Below are 9,287 nucleotides of genomic sequence, written 5' to 3'. Positions count from 1 at the left end.
AGCCAGCGCCCTAAAGAGGCCGAGGACTGAGTCCTATGCCACAAACCCCCCTCTTCCCCACGCCCCCACCTGTCCCTAGTGTCCCCCAGCTAACACAGCGGCTCGGGGCGGGGACAGTGCCTAAAACCTGCACAGGTCGCGGCTGCTGGTGGTGCTGAGGAAGCTTCAGAAAGTTGAAATCCCGGCACGGTTTGGCCTCCGGGAGCATCCCACCGCATGGCAGGCGGCAGCTGGGCAGAGCGAAGGGGCCGCGGGGCGGGCGTCCCCGAGTCCTTCGCATCCCATTGCGGCCGCAGGGCACGGAGGGATGCAAGGCTGCGGGAAGGATGCCAAGGCATCCCCGGCGGGGAAAAAAGGGGAATTTAAGGGCAGCGAGCAGTGAAATACTGAAAATATTCGCAGCTTGCAGCGCTCAGCCGTGCCCACAGCCACGAGGGACGGGGCAAGGAGTCCCAGCCCAGAGCGATGCCCACGGGGTGATGTCCCACAGCCCCACAGCACCGGCCCCGCTCCCCACAACTCCTTTTTCTTTTTTTTTTTATATTTTTTTTTCCTCGAGAAGTGCCGACTTCACACGCAGAAAAAGTCGAGAAGGGGAAGGAGATGTGCCCCTGCCTCCCTCCCGGTGCTGCCGAAGGATGGATGTGCCTCATCCCCCCACTGCGCACGGAAACCCGGGCCATCCTGCGAACGACACGCTGCCTAAATAAAGATAAAACGTGCCATACATCACAGGCTTCCCCGCTTGTTCTCAATGACTTTAGATTCCTGCCCTCCAACCCACCCCCCCACCGGCACACGTGCGGTGATAGAAAACGGTTTTAAATGCCGAGGGGTCACGCAGAGCCATCCTGCTCGTTTAGCAAGAATAACAGAGCTATTATAGAGCGCAGGGAAGGAGCCGGCCAGTTCCCCCGCACACGCTTCAATAGCGTGCCTGGCCCGCACGCACCCCAAGCGCCCAGACCCGTGCGGGCACCCGGCTCGTCCCCGTGCCCCTGCTTCAGGCCGCGGGGGCGCGCACGGGCGGCGGGGCTCGCCCCCGTGCGCGGGCAGGGAGGCGCGGAGGGGCCGCGTTGGTCTTCGAGATGGAAAAGCACGGAAAGACTTTTAGGAGAGCCGGGAGACAGCATTTGCTCGCTAACCCACACTTCTTATTTTGATTTTTTTTTTTATCTCTGTGGCCGAAAACTGGAAATAATTAAATTCTTTAAAGGTTTACTTTTGAAACCGTGGCTGGAGTAAACTACAATTCAGGTGTAAATAATTACCAAAGTCATGAAAGCGGCAACTGCTACATGTGGTTTATTCATTGCCTTTTTTTTTTTTTTTTTAATCGTTTGATCATTTTAATCCTTAACTGTTTGCCAAATTCGCATATTTGTAATTTACTAAACTTTATCGTCTCTCCCAGGACAGGGATGGTGTCCATTAGTTTCCAGACCCGTCCTGCCCCGCCGCAGGAGTCCTCCCTGGCGGAGGAGCGTGGCTGGAACAAACTGGATGCTCCTGGAGAAGGGGTAACCCTATTACCCCGGTATTTGGAAAAGCTGCCTATATCAGATTAGGGAAATTAGAACTGAATAAAAGATGCTTCCCTTTCATAAACGCTAACAGACCTACTCGGTTTAAGACTCCGGAGAAGAAATGAGTTATTGAATAAAAGAAATTGTTTAAACACAATAGATCCATGACCAAATGAAAGCATCCCCTGGGGCAAGACAAGCAGGATTTGGCCCGAAAGCACGAAAATAGAAGCATGCATTAAGCGAAAGCCTTGCAGAAACAGGAGAAATGTGGACATATAATATACACCATATAAACAAAAGCCCAGGATTGATTTCATCCACGTTTGCTTCAGCCCGCGTCTACTTTTCACTTTTTTTTTTTTTTTTTTTTTTTTGCCTACGTTGCAATTTCAACCCATTTGTCTCTTCAGAAAGCCACGGTGGAAAAAAAAAAGGCAGAGAAAATAACTTTTTCTGATGTGTGTCGTCTTTTAAAACCTTTCTGCACACTGAGACACTACTCGAACATGTTCTGGCGTTGTAAAAGTGTTTTTATCACGCTGTAAATTACTGCCACTCCGACAGGGGAGCCGGAAATGTAAATCACACCGTAGAGCTGAAGTTATGAAAAAGTTTGTTACAGTTTCTTGCCTCTTAGGAAGATCACGGTGCTGCTGGCTTGGGAAGGGAGGGGGGAGGCTTGTTTACTATTTTCCTGCTCCACCAAACTGTTGGCTCCACGGTGCCTGGGACTTTGATGAGAAAGAATGGACAATGTGCAGAGTCCCTTCCTATGACACCCAGGCCACCGCCACTTGGGAGGTCCTTTGGCCTAATGCAACCACAGCTAACTGCTCCCAACAGGAGGCTCTGTGGATCAGGCAGGGTCACAATTATACTTCTGCTAAAGGCAAGAGCTTTAAAAAAAAAAAAAAAAAAAGGAGAGAGAAAGAGAGAGAGGGGAGGGGGCTGGGTGAGCGGCTGAATTAAAGCCTTTCACTTCAGCGGGAAAGGAAGGACCGAGAGCGAGGGTGGCAGGAATCGTTTACGGGAGGCATGTGCGTGCATGAAACCAGCTCGTCTCCATCCCGGCGCTGCTCGGAGGTCTGCAGCGGAGGCCGAGGCCCGAGGCTGCGCTAGCGGAGGCCCCCCCCGGCCTCTGCCCGCCCGGTGCGGAGGCTTTCGGGGCTGATCCGCGGACGTGAGACCCGCCCGGTGCCAGACAGATTAGAGCCCTTAAGCACCAAATACTTGCTGGAGGGGGGGGGAAAGGGTGCAGGAGGAAACAGCCCAGCCTCGGCCTCCGATTTCGGCACTCGGAGGGGGAGCGGGGGGGTTGGGGGGGGGGGCGGTAAATACTTGCCAGGGGTGCGGGCAGGAGGGGCAGGAGGCCCGGGGCACGCGTGGAAGAGCGGGTTGAGCTTCCCGGGAGCCGCAGCCACTTCTTCGCAGTGGTGAGGAAAAGCGGAGGGGGACGAGGCTGGGGGGCCGCGGGGGGGTCCCAGCCTCCAACTGTTCCCGGTGCCGGTGCCAGGAGCGGTGCCCCCCTGCCAGCCCGTCCCGTCCCGTCCCGTCCCTCCCGTGTCCTCCAGCCGCGCCCCCCCCCCCCGTCCCTTTTCCGTGCTTACAGCCCCCCCCGGGAGCCCAAGCTCGGGGGGTCCCTCCCGGAGGGCAGGCGAAGATCCCCCAGCACGCTTCGACCCAGCGTTGTGCTTTCGCTGCCGCTTTCGGCAGAACCGAACCGAGCCGATCCGGGCCAGGGGGGTCCCGCTTCGTCCCCAAGCCCCCCCGCCCCGGGCACTGCCTGAGGGAGCGGGATCCCCTCGCTGCCCGGCTCCCCTGGCTCGCCCCGTCCAGGCAGCGAGACCCTGCCGAGGGAGGGGGGCGGGCTTGCCCCCCCCCCCCGGTCGCAGGCTCCTGCCCCGTCCCCGTCCCCGCCGCCCCCCGCTTACCTGTACGAGGCTTCCCATGGTCGGCGGCGGGCTCGCAGCGAGCCGGGGGCGACGAGGGGGGCAGGGGGCACCCCGGGCGGGGAGGGGAGCAGGCATGGCCCCCCCACACCCCGGAGAGATCTGGCTCGGGGAAGAGAAAGGGTGGGGGAGAGGGAAAGCCTTTTTTCCCCCTTTCTCTCCCTGTTTGAGCCGAAGTGACCCGCAGTATCTGGAGAAGGTTTTTGAAGACGTTTGGGAGGGAGGGAGAGAGTTTTCTGCTGAGAAACTCAATCTGCCATACAGTAGCGGCTGCATCTGGGATCTGTCACTGCTGACAGCACCACAGGGCACAGACATGATCTTCCGCACAACACTGCAACTCCCCAAAATACCCTCCTTGCTCCCAGGGTGTCTGCCGGGTTGCATCGCGCTCCTTCGCCAAAAGGTGGAAAGCAACCTGAATCCCGAGCAAATAAACCCACCGAGGGAGTGGGAGAGGGAGCAGTACCCCCCTTCTCCTCCTCGGTTTTAAACACGCCGCCGCCGAGGAAACGGGGCGAAAAGACAGTGTCATACTCTGATGGTGCAAAGGCCGTAAATGTAAGCGCCAGCGCCGCGAGATTCTTGGGAATGACTTTAATGAATAATTTCGGAGACAGTTATGGCTTTAGGTAATTACTGCGCGGCTCTATGAAAACCAGATTGGGCAGAGAGGCAGTCAAGGCCGGGCCGTGAGCCTCAGCTCGCCCTGCGCGGCCCCACGGGCGCGCACCCTGGCCCGACCCAGCACGGCACGGCACGGCCCCACAGCCCTGCCGGACCTCCCGCCCGGCTGCTGGGGTCTTCCTCCGGGCAGGGCTCCCAGCAAAGTCTTGAGGCTTGGGCTGGGCTGGAGGGGGGGGGGGGGGGCTCATATTATTATTATTAGTTTTAATCTCTTCCGCCTCCTGTATTTTCTGGCAGAAGATTTCATTGTCTTTCAGGCCGGTTTTAGAAAAGTTCCATGGGTCTGCATACGCATTTAGCTTTTTAAAAATTCATTATGCGCAGCTGGTTTAGCCTATAGCCACATATGGCATGCAAATAGAGACCCCTATAGGAGAATCGTCCTCTCTATTATCCCCACATGTTTGTTCAATAGACGTGGCCGGGAAAACGGCTCTACTGCTCTACATTAAAATATAAGTTCACATTTTTTCTCCCAGAAACGTTGGGCAACACAGGGGCTTCTTTCTCCCTCGAACAGCATTCGCGCTTAGCAGATAGCAGCTCCCGGAGGCGGACGCACCGATCCCCATTGTGCCTCCGAGACATCACCGCTGCTCCCCAAACCCTGCTCCCGCCTGTCCCAGGACACAGCCCCAAAACCAGCCCGCTCCCCGCCGCTTTCCCCGGTCGGCAGGATCCGCTCCCCCCTCCCGCTCCCTGCCCTCTGCTGCGGGCAACACCAGCCCTACAGCCCCCGGCCGGGGCAACAGCTCCCTCCGGCCGTGCAGGGCAGCGACCCCTAAGCTCTGCTATGGGATTCATTGGGAGTTTTCCCTTCGGGTTCGTGTCCGTGGGGTTGTTTTGTTCTTTCCTTTCACTTGCCAGTTTTCTTCGCTTTTCCCCCACCCCTGCAGCAGCCCTGGGGCTGGAGGATGCGGTGCGAAGCCGAGCGCACAGCGCACTGTTTGCACTGGTTTAGGAAGGAAATGTTCCTTTTCCTTTCGAGATTACACATAGACACAGCGGAGCGTTGCGGTATCTTTGGGGTTTTATTTTATACCATTTTATTTCATTTCATTTTATTTTGCTGGAACAAAGAAATGGAAACACTTTTTACACATTTTTTTTTTCTTTAGGGTTACACAGGGCTTTTTTACTCCTGGCAAGCGTGTTTTACCCGGAGAATTTAATCCTTCAGACAAATAATCTAACATTATCTCTTTTCTCTGGAGACGAGATCAACTGCTTTCTCATCCCCACCCCTCCGCCCCCCCCCTTCCTGGTAGCAGCACCGAGTGCAACGTACAGCTGGACAAGTGTCGGCCGTCCAAGACTGCGAGCAGGCGGCGGAGGCTCAAGTTGTATTTATCGACTTATTATTTTTATCTCCTTGGAGGGAGGAGGGGGGAGAGAAATATACAAAACAATAAAGACTTTGTAAAACCGACTCTGACAAAGATGATCTCGGGTCCCTGTGAGGTGTTCGGCGCGACATTGAGACAGCCCCAACTCTCAATTAGCATTAGGACTTAATAGCAGGTGCAAATCCATCTCCCCGTCAGCAGCACGCCCGTTCGCCTCGGGAGTGCTCCGTATTTAGGGCGGCCTCCAGCTCGTTGGAAACCCGACCGCCGTTTCGGATAGGGGGCTGTGGGGGTGCGGGGAAGGCGGCCCGCGGTGCCCGCACGTATGCGCTGCACTTTGCTTCGCTCATTTCTCCCTGCCAAGACACAAGGTGGAGATCTGCCTGGCCTGCTGTTTGGTTTGGAAGGCAGTGCTCCGGGTGAGCACGCCGGGAGAAATGGAAGATAAAGCCAGCGCCGGCCGGGCAGGAGCAGGGCGAGCACCCCTGCGGGAAGCACAGCTTCTTCTTTTCAACCCACCGACCGAGCGGTCCCGGCGTCGGACTCCAGAAGCGCCGGAGCCTCCGGGGGCTGAAGATCCGGCTTCGCCACGGAGCCCCGGCGAGCGCCGTCCCGCTGCACCCGCATTCCAGCTGGCGGCCGCGGCCGGGCTGGAGCTTGGAAAGCGCTGCCGTGATTACACCCAAGTCGAGAGCAGGATGGCTCCTAGCCGTCTGATCTGACGTCAACATGTCTATAGCTCCTCGCTGCGAGATAGAGGGAGCAGAGCCGGGGGAGGGAGGGCTCTAATCACTCCCAGATGTCCCTAATAGCAGATATAAAGACTTATATAGTGTCTGAGAATAAATTTGTAATCAATGCTCTACAATCGGATCATCAAAGCAGCGACATTTCGAGAGGAAAATGGGGGTGGGGGGAGCTGGGGAAGAGGGAGACACACACCACGCTGGCGTGGAAGGGGGAGAGAGGGCCACAGGGATTCCCAGAGAGGCGCTGGCCCCGCGAATCGGCCGGCTTCGCTAGAATTTATGTGAATGTATAATTCAGATAACAACTCGGCTTTAATCTCCATTGTGCGGGACGAGCTGGAACAGCTGAACAGTAATTGGCCAATTAGAAGTAGAAAAGATTAGCGTTCGTTTGCGAAGGCCCATATTTCACGGCCCGCAAAATAATAATAAAACAAAAGGCTCCGAATTAAAAAAAAAAAATATATATATATATATAAAGCATTGATAAGCCCCTCGTTACAGCAGAGGGGATTATTTCTGCAGAAGCGCGGGACGCGCTTCCTTCCCACTGCTACTTGGAGCTTTCTTCTGGGTGCCTTTGCGAGCCGCTGGGCGAGTACGTGTGAAAAAGGAGGATTAAGGTTAGGTTTCCCAGCGCAGGAGGAGGATATTTTGCTTAGAGGTTTTATTACTAACCGTCTTCCCCCCCTCCTCCCCGCCCACCTTTCAAGATCACGTTGTCTCAATGGCATCCCCCGGCCGTGTTTATGTCCTTACAGTTGCCCGCGGATGTCTCAGCGCTTGTTCCAGGGGTGTCTGCGGCTGGCCCAGAAAGGCCCCGTTGCCCCGCTTTGACAACGACTGCAAATCAGCGCTAATTATTGCCATCAGCTCTTGGCGCTCCCGGGAACGAACGGGCGAATAAATATATAAATAAACCAACAAAATAAAATAACATTAAGAAATCCGTTATGGAGCTGCAGGGGTGCCCTGCGCGCCCCATGGTGCAGAGGGCAAGCCGAGCAGCCAAAACCGCGCTGTTTTCCGCCTAAACCAGAGCCGGGCCGTGCCGAGCCGTGCCCCCGAGGGGTGGGTGCCCCCGCTGTCTCCCGTGAGTGCCGACCCCCGCCTGTGTTTCGGGCCCGGGGAGAGGAGGGGAGGCCTCCTGGGAGGGCAGGGCAGGCGACACGCCAGCCGGGGGTGTTGTGCTGCTGTTTCTTTTCAAATGAAAAAAAAAAAAAAAAGTTATTTTCTCTGGAGGCACAGCAGAGGCTTCCCCAGAAATGAAAAGAAGCGGCGAGTACACATGGGCCGCGCGCCTGCAGGGACACGGCTGGAGCCACCCGGCTGCAGCGTACCGACCCCCTGTGCCTCCCTCTCATCGCTACCCACCCGCACAGCGCAGGGAAACTCTGAGGAGCGGACAAGCCGCCGCTTCCCGGTCCCATGGACTGCTACGTGCTTGTCACCTCCGAAAAAAGCTCCCCCCCCCAGAGCCCCGGTCGCAGGGTGCTGGCTGGCTGCGGGCGCAGCGCTCTGCTCTTATCAGCCCCCGGCTCCGCTCGCCGGGAGCTGGGGCCAGGGCACTGACATCCCCGTCTACCATCAATTTACCTTCTACCGCCCTGCTTCCCCATTTAGCTTTTAACGTCAAAACCTACATTTTTGTCGGCTCCGGCCTGTCTAGGGCTCTTGTGATTTAGCTCCGGGAATGACTGCTCCTGAGAAAATGGCAACATCCTCATTACCGAGCAATTAAAAGAAATCCTTCCTAGCGGGTCCGGGGGGGGGGGGTGGTGGGGGGTGGTGGTGGTGGTGATATCCCTGAGAAATTCAGGGGAAAAAAGGGGAGAGGTACCGATCGGAAAGCCCCGCGGGACGACGGTGAGTTCCCTCAGCGGCGCGGCCGCCGCCTCCACACCCCACGCCCGGCCGTGCAGCCCGGGGGGCGCAGGGGGTGGGCGGCTTCCCCGTGCCCCCCAAGGCCCGGGGAGCAGCAGCTCGGCTGCTGGGGCAGGGGAAGGCTAGGCTGGCCCTGCCGCCCTACAGCCCTCGCCCCCCTGGAGCCATCCTCCCTCGCCGTTTGCGTGCAAAAAGATTTTGGCGGAGGTGGAGCGGGGGGCTGCGAGGTCCTCTGGTTTATCAGCTGGGCAACTAACAGGCAAGGAAAAGCAAACAAGGGGAGATTCTTCTTTGCGAGTGTTATAAACAAAGGCAAGTGTGGGTAAACACAGACCCACGGCGGAGCGCAGAGCCGGGCTGCCTGACCCGCCGGCAGAGAGGGCACATCACTTTTGTCTGGTTGTTGTAACCCCGCAACCTTCCCATTGTCAGCGGGGGCGGCGAAGCGGCGCGGGGACTCCCTTATCTTTTTATGGGCAATTGCACATCTACCTACGCTTATTGTCGGGTCGCGTCGGGAGCCACTTCCTTAGGCGCGGCGGCAGGGGAAGGCAGGCAGGTAGGCAGCCCCTGGACCTGGGGAGAGAGCCAGCTGGGTTTAGGTTGAGCTGTGTTAAACAAGGGTTTCAACGGCGCAGAAACAAGAACCCGAATTCTATTATGAGAAAAGTGTTTAAAACCTCGCGTCTAACCGGGAATTGACCAAGCGTACCTAGAACAAGATTATTTCGCAAAAAGTTTAACTTTCTGCCTTGCCTGCCTACCACACGGAGGGAAGCCAGGCAATTCCCAGCACTGAGCGTCCAGGTGGACCGCTGCAGCTCGTCCCGACGCCAGGGAGCAAAAAACCCAGTGGCCTAGCACCAGGAGCCTTGCAAAGGAGCCTGCAGACAGGTAGCTACACAAACATAGGGGAAGAGCAGTCACACTGGGGAAGCAGATAGATGAACGCACAGCAGAGCCGCAGCACGGCTTGCGGCAGTTTGCAAACAGAAAAAGGTAAAAAAAAAAAAAAAAAGTTAAAAAAAAAAAAAAACAGCTCGCTGTTGCAGACTGGAAACATGCAACCCAGGAGAGTTTTGGGAACCACAAAGTTAATATTAAGTTCACCGTCGCTCATTGTAAATCTTCCGTCCTCCCCCC

The 9,287-nt window shown here is 56.7% G+C and overlaps 1 long non-coding RNA gene across 3 annotated transcripts in view; it reads right to left on the bottom strand.

The window, feature by feature from the left end:
- The window catches only part of LOC140002439 (uncharacterized), a 20,927-nt gene extending 16,876 nt beyond the window's left edge, over positions 1–4,051 (bottom strand). For all 3 annotated transcript variants that reach the window (XR_011809012.1, XR_011809013.1, XR_011809011.1), the window contains exon 1: positions 3,461–4,051. This is a non-coding gene — a long non-coding RNA (uncharacterized lncRNA). The remainder of the gene's footprint in view (positions 1–3,460) is intronic.
- Positions 4,052–9,287: the final 5,236 nt, after the last annotated feature.

The sequence above is a fragment of the Anas platyrhynchos genome, chromosome 4 (genome assembly GCF_047663525.1).
Source record: "Anas platyrhynchos isolate ZD024472 breed Pekin duck chromosome 4, IASCAAS_PekinDuck_T2T, whole genome shotgun sequence".
NCBI classification, from domain to species: Eukaryota; Metazoa; Chordata; class Aves; order Anseriformes; family Anatidae; genus Anas; species Anas platyrhynchos.
This window is presented reverse-complemented; position numbering and strand designations above follow the sequence as displayed.